Source organism: Melanaphis sacchari, unplaced genomic scaffold (assembly GCF_002803265.2).
Source record: "Melanaphis sacchari strain LSU unplaced genomic scaffold, SCAv2.0 Contig2_pilon_pilon, whole genome shotgun sequence".
In the NCBI taxonomy this organism is placed as follows: domain Eukaryota; kingdom Metazoa; phylum Arthropoda; class Insecta; order Hemiptera; family Aphididae; genus Melanaphis; species Melanaphis sacchari.
Window position 1 is genome coordinate 1,708,797 of NW_020271173.1, and position 18,812 is coordinate 1,727,608.

The 18,812-nt window shown below is 32.5% G+C and overlaps 1 pseudogene; it reads right to left on the minus strand.

Annotated features, from left to right (window-relative positions):
- The window catches only part of LOC112595890, a 68,341-nt pseudogene extending 50,151 nt beyond the window's left edge, over positions 1-18,190 (minus strand).
- Between the last annotated feature and the right edge of the window lie 622 nt (positions 18,191-18,812).

Sequence of the window (18,812 nt, forward strand, 5' to 3'; positions counted from 1 at the left end):
ATTCCCGTGTTTTTTTTTCAGGCAAACCAGCTGTACGTGATTGACATGATTGAAATCACAACGAACCGGCGCCGGATGTACCTATATTATAGAACTGGAATAAAACGTATACGCGTTGCATAAAAATGAAATGTGTCATGGCCTTTACTCAGAGATGTGCTCCTGAGGCGTCAATGTCCTTTAAAATGTCTATAACATAATTCATTTTAAAGCACCTACTCACACAAGTACTAAATTTACATACTGACATTTAAGATAGTCAAAACCCACTTTCGGCACCTCTGCGTGCTCCAGTTTGTAATTTTTGTTCTACTTCTAGTCCGAGACTAGTCGTAAATACTGTTTTAAGTGATGCATCAGAATAATAAAATGAATGATTTTAGTTACGTTTCCGATACGTGCTATACGATTTATGTTTAACAAACATTTTTAAAGCAATACTAACATAGTATAAACAGTATATAAACACACGACAACAGTTGCCTACAGTTTTAAAATATCGTTTGTTGAACATATACATTATGTCACGACTAGTCTGCTCACTGTAGATTCGAATATTTCACAAACCGTGCTTCGTGAGTTGGGAATTTTCTCTCCACAAATAACAGTAAGGGTAAGTCCTATCTCAATAAAGTATAGCAGGATCTCTATTGTGGTGATCGTAGCAGGAAAAGTCTGAGACAACGGAACATCAAAACATCACAATAGTCAATTATTCAGGCTAAAATTTGCTTTAAACATTATTTTTTTTTAACAACAAAGATGTCGATTCGTATTGTTCAGCTATTTAGATTATAATGATTAGTTATAGCCTCATGTACTGATTACCTAGAAAAATGAATAGTACCCATGCGTCGAATTTTATTTTCGTTTGGATTCGGTTTTTTCATTAAAATATATAATAGTGATAAATTTATCCATGCATATTAATTATACATGGTTAATAAAATATATTAATATAAAAAAAAAAAAATTATTTTTAGTAACTTTATATTTTACTAATAAGTAATCCAATTCATATTACTAATCAAGTATGTTAATATATTATACATATTACATACAATTAAGAAATCTTAAATTGAAATTTCAATGAATGTAGATTATATGGATAATTTGGTTATTTAAATAGAAACATCAATGAATAACAAGTTGTTGAAATAGTTTAATTTGATATCTATCAGATATATTTCCTATATGTCAATAAATGAGGATTATGTTTATTAATATTATAACGAAAAATAGTTTACATTTGAATTTGTCTATTTTAATTTTAACATTTACTAAAATATTATCAGTATATTGTAGATAGTTATTATTTATAGCTAAAGTTATCGTACTATTCTAAGCTATGATAGCATAATCCCATCACAATAACGTAAAATATAGAATATTAATAATTAATATTCTATATAATAGAATAATTATTATTCTTATGGTTAGATATTATTGGAACTAAAACAAATTGTGTAATTTCACAAATATTTTTTATGAACATAATAATTATGAAGTTCAAATGTTGATGAAATACCATATTTAAATGAAGAATAACTATGCAAATTATTTTGTTATAAATCAAAAATATTATTTGTAGGGAGGAGGACTTAAATTTTAAATTTATTATGAATTCTACTATACACAGAATGTCTTTGCTCAGATTCGTTTTTCGTTTCAATGATATTCTACCATATTGAATTTGAATTTAACACACCTAATACACTCAATACGGTGACCCACTCGACACGCCTACCGTAAAGCAGAGTTGTACTCGCTTGCCAACCTTTATTTTTTATTTTTACTCTTATGTTTATATTGTGTTCTGAAAAACTACACGAGATATACAACTCCGGATGTGTTTGCGGGACATATTAAAATATGTTATATCCAAATATAGTAATATATACACATATATCTATACTCGTATATGATATGTGACACCAAAAGCAATCGTCATCATCGTCCACTCTACGTTATTATATATATATTTCTTTTTTTGTTTAATTACGTATAGCTCAAAACATATTAAGTGATGTATGGTATTATTTTAAGCGAAATACCACGCTGTAATCAAATATTTAGAGCATGATGGTAAATGCGATGTCAAGCGATTATCACATTTATAAAACATGAACGCATTGAACGCACCTACTGTACCTAAATATAAATGTCATGTTATTTATTTGAATCGGTCACCGTTGAATCTTTCTCTACGTACAACTATATAATGAACTAATAACAATGATTAAGATATAATACATATAAATGATCTACGATATAAATGTTAAGAAAGAAAACTAAAAATCACAAGTACACTTGCGTATTATTAAGTCTAGATTCAAATAAGTATTATTGTATTATTAAATTTCATATGTGCATTATTTTACCACAGTAGTTAATATATAATACACGGTCACATGGTTTACGCGTTGACATAATAATTGAGTTAACTGGGTTATTACTATTTTACGATCAAATTAAAATATCGACATCACAATATTAAATATTTATATTTTAAAATAACCATCATAATAATTGTTATTACTTAGTTTGCAAGGTTTTTTTTTTTATATATAGATTATGTACTCTAAACTTTAAGTTCTTTGTTTATTTTTTTATTCTATACCTATCGTTCATGTCGACTAGAGCGTAATATTAAAGTTATATGTAGATGTATCTTTGTATTTTTGATTCCAACCTTGACTACAATAATCTACGATATTCAATATTATATATTTTAAGCGCGTCGGTAACAGATAAAGAATATGAATATATATTATAGATAATTAATTCTGTATGCATTATAAAATAATGTCATATTATAAAGATATCAGATACTGCAGCTGGGGAAACACATATAATATAAAGGTACGATAGTAGTGTTTTCTTTCTATATAATATACACATACTATATTATAATGATATACTATTGTATAGTGTGAATAATAACTTATGATGCAAGAAGAGCTATAAATTATAATGTAACTAATGTACCAACTACCTACAAAGCAACACCAGTATACTGTAAGTCACGACACCACGGCAGTACGTTTTTGGACTTACTTCTAATTATTTTGTGGCATTATGTACAATATTATATTCGCTTATACTTAAGTTATGTACCTACTAAAAATTACATAAATATCAAAAAATAATGGAAAAGTCCGTAGACGAAACAATATTTTAAATCGATCATGAAAATTTGTCCAAGACATGTTTATAACTATTTCAACTAGAAATTGCAATGTTTTACTATAATAATGGCAATATCGAACTTGATCTCTAAGTAAAATGTAAAATGTATATAGTAGGTATATGGTGAAATTATCTAGTAAAATGTAAGATATTTTATACAAAATTATATTTTGAAAACCATTTCATAAGTCAATTTGTTAAAATGCTTCAAATAGTTGTTAACATATGATTTAAACTTTAAATTAGGTAGGTACTCAAGTTATATAAAATATATTATCTAATATATTATTATTGAATTAATATCAACAATTTTAAATTTTGATTAGCAGATTTTTAAAGGCTCGAAAATCGTATGAAATGTCCACGGATCATTAATATTCGATTAGTTAATTTTTTATTTCTTCCAAAAATGCGTTATTCTTTGAATAAATATTGTAATTTTTTAAGTTTCTTTATTGAATATTGGATTTAAACTATCTTTATGGACAACTGAATATTGTAGAGAAAATAAGAGATTTTCCAATTATCAGTATAAATTTAATGAAAAAAAAATCACTACTTTTATATTATTATAGTATAAATAATAACATACAAAACGATTCCGCGAAAGCGTATTGTATGCATATACACTATACAGTCTACACACGATTTTGTTACCAAATGCACTTAACTCATTTGCGTGTTACACTAATCAGCGAACCTCGCCCGATAGCATTTAAACTATTCACATGGCGTACATTATAGCGTATAATATATATATATATATATATATATTATATATGCATAATATATATAGCGTTAATATGCATACGTTTATATAAATATATTATGTACACGCATATTATTATAATATGATATACATTGAGATTAGCATCGACAACGAATATTCGGTTTAGTTTATCAACCAACCCGTTCGTTTTATATTCTTATTAATACCGAATAAAACAACGATATACTATGTAATGTGGACAATGTGCATATTATAATTATAATATATACGCTGTAGTATAAAGTAGCGGTAAAAAGTAATCATACCATTATTACCGACGACGTTATAATACCGTGAGTGATGCAAAAAACGGAAGCAATAAGATTTCGCTTACAACGTGCGACTCCCGTATTAACCGTTTATAAGTTTAGAACTATAGACGTATTTCTTATTAGTACAGTATAATCTATGATTTTCGTACTTCCGTTTTATTTTTTACTAACTCCTTGTGCGATTTAGATTTTTCATTTTTTTTTTTTTTTTTATTGGTCTAATTTCATATCATAGAATTATTATATAACACAGCCCGTTCTTAAAAATACTGTATGATCAATCGACGACAATGTACAAATTAATTACATTTTTTATATGATTATAAAAAAATTACATACCGGACATTGCCATGATATCGCTGTATATGTATAATGTTTATAACATGAAATATTTGTATATACGAATATAATATAGTTATGAAAAACGGTTCTGCGTGTACATACAAACTACATAATATTAGTTGTATAATAGTTGATATCACTTAATCAGTAGCACAATAGACAAAAAAAAATAGCTGGTGTGAGATGTTGGTGCTTTTAATATTTCTAAACTGAACATTTATTATTGTATTTTACAAAACAGTTTATACTGACCAGATTTATAACACTTTGGCACTCCATTTACTAGATAGTTTTAATGATAAGTTTTTTTGACAGAATAAAAACATTTTAAAAATAGAGAAAGTAGATAACCGATCGCCTTTACAGTAAGTCTCTGTAATGTATATTATTTTAAATTTGAGTTCAATGAAAAACGATTGAACAGAACATACAATTCTGAGCAAATTGGTCTGTTAACCTATTATAATAATAAGCGTAAACTTCATGATATTATAAAAGTTGTTATTCATCATTTAAATATCTAATTTAGCTTTAATGACAACTTGTAAGGAACCTCGTTTGTATTTTTAAGCTTTTTGACTGAGTGAAAACTTTTTTACGAAAATTTAATGAGTATAAATTAAAAAAAAAAAAAATAAAACTTTTTTAAATATCTATAAATAGCTTAAAAAGAATTAACATTCTTAATAGTTTATTTAATAAATGTTAATTTATAAATATTTCAAATTGGTATCTACGGTTATTATTTTTTTTTTTTTGAATTACAACAAAAAATAACAAAATCAATATTTTCGTTGACTAATTTTGTGTGAAAATTACCGTTTGTTTAATTTTTTATTTTCGACCCTCTCCTAATACCTGAAGTTGAAAATTTAAGCATTTTTACTGCTTTAAAAAGTGATGACAGAAAAAAACACATCATTGTTAAATACAAATATTTATCGCTCTGCTTAGAATTTAAAATATATTTGATACAAGTATTATGATAGCGATAAGCTATAAGTAATGTGTTCTTATTAATTAATAATAATTAATAAACATAAATAAAAAAAATGTAATTAGCAATTAGGTGTTCATAAGCCGGAAGAGAATAGAATGTTTAAGCAAGCGTTTTTATTATATTACTGACGCGATGACAACCTATTTAAGGACCTACCTTTAATGCATTATATATTTAATTTATTTTTAAGTAATAATATTAATACAATAGCTAGTACTACATTTATGCGATTAGGTCATTAGTCTATTTAAACGAGAAAGAAAAAAAACAAAAAACAATTTTCTGAGTGTTTTTACAGGTGTTCTTTGTTACACTACATATTTTTTATCTTTAAATTTGATCTATAATTGGCGTTCAACACCTATGTCAAGTGATTCGTAATTACTCAAATTACGCATTTCTAATATTGTAAAGCTTACGCTATACTTCAGATGAATTTTATATAATATTAGACAAGGCTGGGCATTATAATAGTAAATCTTAATTTAGTTAAGTTATGTTAGTAGGATATATATTTTAAAGTTTTAAGTTTATAGTCAAAATAATTTTTTTAACACTTTTAGTAGGTTTAGAGTTGGAAACCAACAATTAACGTATGAAATTTAATTGTTGAAATTATGGTAATTATGAGTTAGCTAGTTTACGCATTGTTTATCATTACTGAACTTAAACGAAATAGATAATGGAATTAATAGTTTACTATTAAATTACAATCAACCGTCAAAATTTAAATTGAACATAAGTATATAGTATTATTTTAAAGTGTAGTAGGTATACAGTCGTATGATGTAAACCAATAATCAGTAAAATAAGTGTATAAAATATTATTTAAAAAAATGTACTTACAAAAAATGTTTAAAATATCTGTGCATTTCTTAGAACTAATTATATGTGATGTGGTCGTCGAAAATTAATGTAATATTTCATATGATTTTTCTACAGTATGATATGGTGACGATGTCGAGAAGCATTTCATCAGTTAGTTTTCATTTCTACAGTAATGTATATTGTACAGAGTGGGCCACCATATTTCCAGTTTTCCGTGATAGCTGTATGGGAATTGGGCTTCCTGTATTATTAATTTTTGGCTATGTCATAGAATTTAATAGGATTTCCGTCACCGTCATCTATCGTTAGAGAATCACTTGAGAACCCGCCGAAGCCGTTACCCCTGTTCCGCTCCGGTGAAGAATAAAATCAGAGAAAACATAAAACGATTTAAATTATATTACAATGATGAAATGTATATAAAAACATAATTTTAATAGTTGTTGTTTAGTACAACATTTATTTAGTGGATTATTGACGAAATCCTATAAGAAAAAAAAAAAACAAAAACTGCTACAGTAAAATCTGATATCGGTTATAAAATATTTATAATATGTATAATATCGATTATGAGATTATAGTTACAACGGAACATTTACATCTCAAACAGACTATTGACACCGTGGTGAGTATACATTTAATTACGCGATACCGTCGGAATCGTAAAAGCTATTCGGTGGATCCCTCGCGTATAAATGTGCGTGTGTGTACGTATGCGTTTTGGAAGAATAATTAGTTAAAATATCACGTTGAAATCTTTTAAATCGGACGTCATTTTTCTGACTAATATATGCGACGCTCAAGTGCACAACTTAACTTATGATTCCTACACGTACCGAATAATCGCAGAATATATACAACGCCAAGGAATAAATAATCGCTAATGAATAACGAAATTATATTATGTACACTATATGTGTCTATATGTCATTTATTATTATAAACACAGCTATTATTTATTACCGTACAGAAAACGAACGAGTCACTCCGGTGAAATTCATTACTATAATTTTATGCTCCTGATGTTGATTATATATGTTCCCCATTACAACAATCTTATACCTATGCGGCTATACATTTTACGCGTCTGAAATTTCGAGACAAAACAATTATATCATGTAGACGAGTCGCTTATACAAACTTTATCAGTAGTTATTTTATTATTATGTATGATCTGCATAGACGTCTGTGTACATAATCTATTTTTCGTTGTGTCCTAAGTTATATTATACAGCTTGTATGAACACTAAATTAAATATTTATACGAGTGGTGGTCATTTTTTTTTATTTCAATTGTAGACATTCAATCCTATGCATAATGTCTTGTAAAAGTACTTCAATATAGTGTGTTATAGACAACCGAAGTATGGGAACCTATAGTGTTACGATAGGTATAAAACATTTTCTAGGGCTCTTTTCGTATGGTATAATTTTTCAACACGGACTACATTTCAGTAACGTCGCAGCATAAACTATATACCTACTACATTTACGCGTAATGGGTTTCTACGCAAAACTCCGATCAAATAGAAAATATCGATAGCTGCACAACGGTCGGAGTGTTTATTTATATTTGATATACCTATAACTAGGAAACGTGTTACTGTCGTTTGCATGCCTATAATACGTGTACAGTATTAGATGGGACTCGCTCTTGTTCCGACGACCGACTCCTCAACTCTACCGCCGCGGCACCGTCATCGCCGTGTGACCGAATGAGACAAAAATACTGCTTAAAACGGATACTTTAATTCAAACGTGTCTGCGTAGATAGTTGTGCTGCTATTACTCATGTTTATGTACTGTACATGAAATATTACGGTTTTAACTGCACCGCGAAGATGTATACGGATTAACGCGGACGTCTGCCCGTACGTTTGCGGGGAGAGGGTGGTGTTAATTTTTTTTTTTTTACTCTAACGCCGTCGATTTGTCGGCGACGGTGGGAATCGTCGCGGTATGTATATATAAAATAACAATAATAATAATAATAATGGAATAGCATATTTATGTATATACACCTACCGCGCGCTCGGTGGTACCTACTTTATATTACGTGTATTATACACGCGGGGCTGGTGATTCGAACTACGGCGTTCGTCCTCATAATAATGTGTATAAAGAGGCGGAAACGTTCGAGTGCGTTTAATAATGATAAAGAAATAATAATAATAAAAGAAAAAACAAGGGAAGAAGGCGGCAAAGAGAAAGAACACATAACAACACGAACGTAATAATACTGAATGCCGCGTCTAAACAGTAATATTAGTAGTATTAGTAGAAATAGTAATAGTAATAGTAGTAGTAGTAGTAGTAGTAGTAGTAGTAGTAATAGTAATAGTAATAGTAATAACTTGTAGTAAGTGTGTGTGTGTATGACTAGTATACTACTACTGGTTACCCTGGGCCATGTAATTATCTCTAACGTTTCCCATTGTTCTGAACGGCCGCGTTTCTTCCTATATCCTCCCCAACACACAAGCGCGCGCATGGTGTGTCGGTTTCAGTGCAAAGGAGCTCCTCATAACCTTATCAAGGTCATTCATGTCGACTAAACGAAATTAAACTATTAAACAAACAAAATAATAATAAGAAAAAAAAAAAAATAAAAAAACAACACAAGTGTTTATCGAGTGTGGATTTGGTTTTGGTTTTATAGTTAGATTAACTGGTTACATCAAATTCCTCACGCACTCGAGTTTTAGTTTCGAAGTCCATCGGTCATCACCTAACCTAACCCATTATCGAACGATAATTAATACCTATGGTTTTCGTATTATATTATATACTTGTAAATAATACATCTCTGTTCACACATTTTAGTAAGTTAGGTGCAGGATAAACACTACGCTTACCGAGTAAAATCGTTTAAAAAAATAACATTGTTTCCTATTTAAAAAATGTCACTATTTTCGCATTCTCGCTCTTTCGTGAACAACATCTATTACATTGGAATACCTTCATAAAGAATAGATGAAAAATTTTTATGATGTAATGAATGACAATTGAATACATTTTTTTGTTTTGGGTTAGGTGATTTGAAATTATTATGTACATAATTTAAATATATTATATAATATAATAATTATTAGCACAATACTCAAGCAGAATAAAGATATATCTCCAAAAAACATTTTTATTAAATGATGTGCAATCAAGTCCGTTTCGTATAGTATAAAAAATTATTGTACTTTTCATAACATTATTTTTAATTGTATGAACAACAATAATTATTAATAACTCCCACGGGTTTGCGACATTGCTGAAGCAAAGAATACATAAAAATGAATGGTTTTGATTTGACGACAGTCTTCACATCGAATTTGCAAAACATAGATATTAAATACGTAATAATATTATTATTTTCTTTTCAATGTGCAGAACCAGTAAAACATATTTAAACATGCCTACGTTGTTACAGACATATTCTAATATTTAATTGTACGAGTAGCTTATAATATATGCACAGATAGTAAGGAAGTAGATAGTCAAAAGCAATAACGTCGCTTGGTGATTTTCAGAATAGGAAAATAATTCGATAATTAAGGAATATCATGTCAGTAGAGTTATCGAACAATAAAACACGATAGACTAATATTTATTATAATATGTTATATTATTCATTACAATATAGGTATTTATAGTAATGTATAACCGATTAAGCGCCTGTAAAGTTATTTAATTTGTTAAACTAAGGAAATTACTTTTGAGTTATAATCTTTAAATTTTTCTATTTTTTTGAATGACATCATATGGTTACAATTTTCAATTTCATATGAATATTTTCTGAGAACTTCAATGTATAAAAATTAAATTTAAAATGATTATAAGTATTTAAAATTGGATGAGTGGAGAGAATATAGACCAACATTTTATGATGCATGTAGATAATATGTGAACTATTCAGTAAATATTAACTATTTAATTAAAATATAATATTTTTACAGTGAAAATTTCAGAAGTATATTCTAATTTTTCTGATTACACTAAAAATGTATATCGTCTTAAAAATTGTAATAACTTAAAAAATATTAAAGATTTTCAAATTATGTAAAAAAAAAGTTATTTACGAAAATGTTTAGGTACGTTTTCATGGATAATGAATGTTTGCTATTAAGAGGATATCCCAACAGAATATGATTATCACTATAATTTTTATTTTGTGGTAAATGAATCAATAAATTCAAAAAAATAAATAAATATATTTTCACCTCAACAGTTGGTGGTCACGACCTTCGTATTATTATTACTGATATGCGTTAAGTTGCTTTTATTATTTTCACGATAATTCTGCAGCCCAACGACAATTATAACACTGCATGTACATATATAAACGTACTTACTACATCTACCTACTGCATGTTTGTATGATATTATTATAATATTGTGTTACTCCTCCGCACAGACGAGTGTGTGTCTATACTGTCTAGACGGTTTTCACAGTGCACTCGTCCACTATCCAAATCGCGCGTGTATGCGTGTATACTTTAATAATAATATACTGGTGATATTATAATATTTCGTTGTGCTATATCACACAGAGACGCGTGCTAGTGCCAAATATCAAGGGAAACGAAGGATTTTTTTTGTGAACGGTATATGAAATAGCAACATAATTAATAGGTAATGCGTAAAATTAGTTCAAAACCATAGAAAACCTATTAAATGTAAAAAGAATCTAAAAAATTTACTTTATCCCTATATAAACAACGGTTTATGAAATAATGTATAATAGTAGTCCGCATTACATTCAATGCCTAAGACTGAACGATTTTTGTGTGGTTCCGCGTACGGATTTTGTAATACAGTTAATATTTAGGTACTTACTACACGGCTTTTAATGTATCTAACATCTATACTCTTATGTCTCATATATTCTGACAAATACGAAACAGTATAGGTCAAAGATCACAAAATTACGTCATGTTGACGAATTATATGTGTCAAGTCAAGAAATTGATTTTTAAATTATCTATAAACCTATATGTATAAATTTTTATTTTATCGTAAATTAAAAAAAGTTTTAATTTTAATTTTTAATTTTTCCATTTTTTTTTTTCATTAGTTAAACATTGTACATGACATTTTGATGACCCACGAAAACTTTCGGAATTTCATTTCCAATGACTATCCAAAAATACAAATTGGTGACCCCTAGTGTAAACAATATTTCACGCTCGATGAAGACGACAACGTTTTCTGATATGTACTTTTCTTTATCCGACGAACGTATGCGAGGGTACTCCGTATACCCGTCTGTTTTGTCTCTAAATTACGGACACACGAGTGTTTACATTACGACCATCGTCCATATACTATATATGTATATATATACTGTAGTATTATTGTTATTATTATTATTATTATTATTATTATTATTCGATTTTACTTTTTACAAGTGCTTTACCGAGCATATACATCACATACGCACGTATTATAATATTATTAGTTATATGTATAATATGTATGTATGCATACACGCTGAGATTCCACACAACTCGCGCCGCCGTTGAATCTCGGACTAATCGATTGATATTATACGAAACATATAAGTATATTATAGCATGATGTGTACTTTTGTCTCGTTGACAATATTTATCGTGAGAAATATGATTATCGCACAATCATTACGTGCACACGTGCGCGCGAGGACGAAAACCAATTTATATCATATAACATTATACGATATACGTATATGTATTATATACAAACTGCAGAACACACGTACCTATATATTTATTCGTTTAAAATAATACAACACATATCATATTGTGTATGTATGTATTTACGGCCTTGCGAGGAAAGTCGTAATAAAACAGCACGCACGTACCTGTAGATAAAGATAATACTTGCTATAATATAATTTACAAAATATCGTAATCGTATTATGTACTTTTCCGACGATCCCTTTTATAATATCTAACTTGTACCCGGATGTCCCTCAATTCAATATACTAAAAATCATATAGTAATATCTATATGCCGCAGTTGACAATACTTTTATCATTTCGTTTAATATCTAACGCCTCTCTGCAAAGCTTTGTAATACACTACACTGCGCTGAATACCGGAACGAAACAATGATAGATGTTTGCAAGCAACCGAGTGGGTTTTAAAAACTTAAAAACCTTAATTTTTACGAACGCGCTAACGGACAGCCATATTATACTCCTCCTTCGTGTATAAAATATTAAGTGGATACAACATCAAACCACAACTTGTCGGTAAAAAAAAAATATCATAATTTTGTCAATATTTAGTACCTGTACTTATGCTGTGTGATAACTATATTTTAACATCAACTTTAAACATAAGATTATTATTTTATGTTGTATCGTGTAACTTGTATAATTTTAATTTATCGTGTAAATAATCATGATGACAAGAACCAAATCTGTAGAAAATCATTGATGATTCCACGCGAGGTCCTGTGAGGAGTGGTATGTCGGAATGATAGAACCTATGCACTACTATTAAACTATTATGTATAGATATAAGAAATAAAAAAAAATATGATAATTCAATGGATCCGTGAGACGGATACAATCATCGTGATAGAGAGGACAGTGGCAAACAAAATGGATAAAATGTTTTACCTAATAATAATAATAATTTATAGGTACCATCGCGCGATTATCGACACGAAAATAGTGGCGCGCCCATCTGGATCATTATAGTGTTATATTTTATCAATCGGTAACTAGTGTTATTTTTCCTCCATCTTTCGGCACTTGATTTTACCTGAGCTCACCCGAAATTAATGGACGACCGCACACGTCGTCAGAAATACGATTGTATCAAACACGTTATGTCTCTCAGTCAGAGGCAAGACTCGCTGTGGGTGCGATAAAAAACTACCCTTATAAATAAATTATGATATATATTTATATAGGTATAATATATTACGAGTTACGTCAAACGTGTGCGTGATTTAAAATCGCTCATCGACTAAATACTACAATCGATACAATATGGTTGTGAGAATGACATTTTATTCAGAGAGTTTGTGAAAACGAATACAGGCGTAGCGTTTCGTCGTTATTGTTCGCATACTCCTTGTATAAGGACTATTTCGTGGCCATAATTTAAAATGTATTATAATATACATATTATTATGATGCACTCTATTAAATAGGATAAAAGTATAATATTTTAAGGTTTGAAAAAATCCAAACAAAACTTTGATTAAAATATATAATTGCGTAATCGTTATTTCCAAAGTCCTTAAATGTATTTATTTTTTAAATATGGTTTTAATGTAAATTATAATATATAATTAAGTATTTAAAAATTTAAAAAATCACTATTTGAAAAAAATATTTATTTTGAATATAAACATGAGCAAGCTACTGTATAGGTATAAGTATTATTTTGTATCGAATAAAAATTGTATTCTTGTAGGAAAACTTGATTGTTATTATATGTATGAAGAATATGAAAAACAGTGCATTGACTCTTTTGAGGGTTGTAATTCCGTTCTTTGATAATAATATTTCTTTTTTTATTGTGTAGTTTTTCTATTTATGTATCAAAGTTACAATTATTTATTAAGTCAAAAATTTACATTTATGAGGACAAGCTGGGGAGAATATAGCAAAACAAATTATCACTGGTAATCATTATTCTAAGTGTGTCCGGGTGTAGATTTAAAAGACAACACTGTGTATACATATTTACATACCTGTATATATATATATATATATATTTATATATAATAATAATTATAATAATATAATATATTTTAGTGTTCAACAGCAATAATGTGTGTACAAATTACCGACAGACTAGTTGACTTTCACGTCAGTTGTGCACGTCAAAATAGTATAATGTTTACAATAAATTACATCATCCAGCAGCGACACTTAACCTAACTGACTGTACCTCTATTCGAAATAGAGTAAAAAATTGTGTAATCCGTTTAAAAACTGCACAATTATTTTATATAAGTAAATACTCAATAAAAATGTAATTTGTGTGTATAATATAATATTAAGTTTTTTATAATTAAATAATGTAGGTCGTGGGATAAATGAAAAAATAATTGGAAACATCAAAGGCAGTGCTATATAAAAAAATAAAAATAATAAATAAAATAAAATTTAAAAACGTATCGCACAGAGAGATCGCGTTTCGACGGTATCACACGATTGAAAATATACGATGTTTTTGGTCATTGGCTGCCCCGCGTAACATAATATCGTGTCGCAGCCGTCGCCGCCGCCGCGGAAACGTCCAAAAATAGTCGTTAACCATTCCTAGTCCTAGCTCCTCCGGCGCACCGCGGTGTATTCGAGACGACGCGAAAACCCGAGCTGCAGAGTCGAAATCTGTAGGTAATATTATTATAATGCATCGGGTCGATTTATTTCGATATAAATCGTGTAATCGAAAGTTTTTAAAGCTTCTCACGCAGTCTTAAAATGTGGATCCAAATGTGATTCTACTCGATTACGACAGCAGCGGCTACGTGTGGTCTGATCGGACTCGGAAAAATCTTCAAGTATACTATTTGAACGGGAAAAACGCGCGTACAAAACGTTCTACCTACGGTGTAAAAAAAAAAAAAAAAACCATACGATTGCTACAGGATTATATATTATAACATTACACGTCATATGATAAATATATTACACAGATCTTTCTGGCCGTGTCTACTAGCGTATATCACGCGTGCGTAATGTGGGCACTCGTGAGCGATTTCGTAGTCGGAAAACCTACTGACTCATATTATTGCAGTGACAGACGAGGGAAAGAGAGAGAGAGAGAGAGAGAGAGAGAGTGAGAGAGATGGAAAGGGCGAAAGAGAGAGACGCATACGCAGAATGAGTGAGTGAACGAGAGAGAGTGATGGTGAGATAGGGAGAGCGATAGAGATAAAGCGAACGAGACGCAGCGGCCGGAGTCGCCATCGTCGCCGCCGTCGTACAGCCGTCCGAAAATAGACGATTTGGCCGCGTTCCACGCAGGAACGTATATACGAACGGCGTTCCGCGCGGCGGTAAAAACGGCGGATTATAATATTAAATTCGTTTACGTGTAGAATATTATGCCTAATCGGTGTATCGGTAAAAGTTTTTTTTTTTTAAATTCACTAACATAATTTTTGTGGTTTTGCGTGAATGTAATGATATTATTGCGAGATGTGGTAGTCAATATGCAAAAGGTAAATTAAAGGACACACGTGCAGCGAGCTTCTCACAAATAATTAATAGTAATGGGTATACACAAACGAATTACGGTTTCACTATTTACCGAGCGACTTTTATTGTTCTGGTGGGTGAGTGGATATTGAGCGGTGAAAAATGTTTGAAACGCTTTTTGAAACGACAAAATTGATGAGGCCATAGACAGAAAATCGAACCCTGAGAAGTTGGATTAGGCAAAGAAACTGAAGAAAATAGCCAAATAATAGCAAAATTACGCCTATTATATTATAGTAGGCACTATAATATAGTCGTAAGTGTGTACTTCCTAGCAAATAAAATATGTGTTTAAACTACTCGTAAATGCCAGGCTTATGAGCATTATATGATGTCAATTGAAACCGCAGTCTCTGCGAAGTTCTTTAAAAGCGAGGCCTTAAAGTACGCGGACAGTTCAAAAATTATATTAGGGTAAAATAACAACAGTGCATTTAACAAAACAAATTTTGTGATGTTATAATTTGTATTAAGAACGAATTGTTCTATATTTAAACCTTAGATTAAGATTAAGCACATCATGACGCGTTTTGTACGTGCAGAACATTTTCAAATCATATTATTTGACTTAAACGAAATATCGTGAAAATTCCAACGTACAAGTACGCATTATATTGTTAACTCGAAGTCTGATAATCAGTACCTATGACAAATCGTTACTACAATCTATTACTATAAACCTAACGATACCTACGTGGCTTACGTATTTTCGTTCTGTCGAATAACGCGAATTTGCTATACGTAGAGCACGGATTAGCGACAGATAGAAAACGATTAATGGGCTAATATCCTCTCAATTCTTTACAATTATTTTCAAGAGTTTGTGAATCGTCTTTGTAACAGACATAAAAATCGTTCGTAAAACACTACAATATTGTAGAACTAATAAACCAATATTCCTACACGCCGACCGCGCCGGAACTATTATAGCAACTTAAACGCCGACTCGAACGCGTACCACCGTATAGTCCCAACGTTTTGCGCGTAAACACGCGCCCAACACTGGCGCCACTTCGCGGGCTTTGCCACACACGGCGTGTCTGGCTGACATGCGTGTCGGTCGCGTTCTCAAACTCTATGGAATATAACGTAAACATGCGCGGAAATGTGGTGGTACTTCACCGCAGTCACAGCGACTTTCTGCACGGCGTCTCGTTCTTGGGGTTCGAGAACGGTTCGCCGAGCTTCGACATCAGGTGGTCGCGACAGCCGACACGAACACCATACTGTGCCCTACGCTTGATTTGCCCGACGGTCGACTGCCGGCGGCCGGCGGCAACTGCTGCACCTGCGTGCACGCGGCGCTGATGGCGGCCTGCCAGGCGGGTCGCGCCGCCGCGCTTCCGCGAAGTTGAGCCGCACGGGCTGCCGACCGCAGCCCTCGTACGTGACCGCCTGATGGCGTCTTGTGCACGCGCTGTACCACGAACGTGACGCGCATACCGGGTCGCCGGGCCGTGCTGGGCCCCGGACCCATCTTGCCTCGAACACCACGTCGACGCGTGTTTGCCGGCCGGTTGCGTGTCGTCTGCCCAGGTGGGCGCACGGCGCCATCTGGCCGCGCCGCCGCCGCTGCTGCCGCTCGCGCCGCCGGCCGTCGAGACGGCCGTGGCCGCGTGAAGCTCGACCCTGCCGCCGAGCTCCACAGAGATCGCGGCCACGAACCGCAGCACCACACGCCAGCACGGACGGCGGAGGTGACGACAACGACGCCGACGACGACGACGACGCGGTCCGACAACGGCTACGGCGACACTCGCAAACTGCACCTGCTGCGCCGTCACCACCATTCGACATGTCGCGCGTATCACCACCACCGGCCCACTTCTTGGTACAGATTGCGTCGGTCGTCATACGGGCCCGTCATCGCGGCAGTGCAGATTTTAAGGGTGGGTGTGGTAGATGGGCTTTGCGGTGAACGGGTATTATTCCGGGTGGAGTAGTAAACGGTCGTCGGCACTGTTCGGCGTAATAATAGCGACGGGTTCGAGAGACGAAAACGAAAACGAAAACGAAAAAAAAAAAATTCAACACGGAAACTGCGGACGAGACGCGCGGTGCACAGGTATAGCGCACTAGTTGGGTAAGATTATCGATGATGTCGAGGACGAGACGTTCTGTTAGGTAGTGTCCATGGTGGTCGCATGCGTCCCAGACTGACGACGAATTGTTTTGTGCGGACGACTAAAATTTTCCACCGCAAAGTGATGTGCGGACGACGAATGCCGTTTAACGATCAACCGACGACGATCAGTGACTTTTCATTGAAAACGGACGGATAAAAAACAAATCAAAAGGCACGATCGTCTAACGTGATATCGTCGTCGGAGAGAAAAAAAAAAATCAATATTTTTCAAACAGACAAAAATATTATTATACGACAGACGGAACGAAATTTCTAAACACCAATCGGTCTCACGCTCGACTCGCACACGTTAACGGTAATGTGACGACTGGCGGCGGGGCACGTCGCATGATATACGCGCGCACGTGGGGTAAGTCGTCCGAGCACCGGTGCACTCTTACGCCCCGATTACGAATAGCACACTGCGAGAGGTCGCGCGCCGCCGTCGTCGTCGCTGCTACTGCGGCCGCCGCCGTTGCTCATTGGTCAGTGCCATCTGACGGACGACCGCCGGGACGTTTACGTTATTAATTTATTACACGCGCGCGCGCGCGCGCACACACACACACACACACACACACACACACACGGCGCGCGCAGGTACGTAATAATAATATTATAATATTATATGAATAAACATTAAACATAATAATATTATATACGATATGTATACATATTATATTTAATTATTTTTAAGTATATATAATACAATATGTGTGTGTGTATGCATGCGCGCGCATCGCCTATAAATATATAAATAATATATTGACAAAATAATAATTGTAATTTTATATTATTATTATTATTATATATAGCATAATGTAAATGACGCGCCGCCATCGATTAACGACGAACATCATTGTTATGACGTATGTGTGTGTGTGTGTGTATGTACTTACGCAGTGATGTCTTTAATAGTTAGATTAGTTGTGATTATAGCTTTATAACAGTATTGGTATTGACTGCGGTACGGGTGACGTTGTGTGACGATGTGCACAGTAGGTATATAGCCGTTAGCAGCGAGTCGCGCCGACAGAAGGGCACATCGCAAATATTATTATTTAATACTACACCTGTATAAGCGGCG